The following is a 308-nucleotide window of genomic DNA, read 5'->3' on the forward strand; positions in this document are numbered from 1 at the left end:
TAGATAGATAGATAGATAGATAGATAGATAACACTTGAAATAATAAAATAGAAGCTGAATACACAAATTTGAAAAAAGACAATATGCACATGCACAAGGAGGTAGTAGACTACTACATTTATGATTAGTATACACATCTAAGCATACATATAGGCCTATATATGTACATGTAAATATATACATACGCATAAGTAGCATGCAGTAAAAGCATAACATTAACTGTAAAAGGTTCAAAATATCCTAATGCATGCTCAATAATCCAGGTAGAAAAATCTAAAAAAGTTAAGTCTGGTCCTCTGGACATTCAA

This window comes from Nematolebias whitei, chromosome 2, assembly GCF_014905685.2.
Source record: "Nematolebias whitei isolate Nwh7 chromosome 2, NemWhi1, whole genome shotgun sequence".
In the NCBI taxonomy this organism is placed as follows: Eukaryota; Metazoa; Chordata; class Actinopteri; order Cyprinodontiformes; family Rivulidae; genus Nematolebias; species Nematolebias whitei.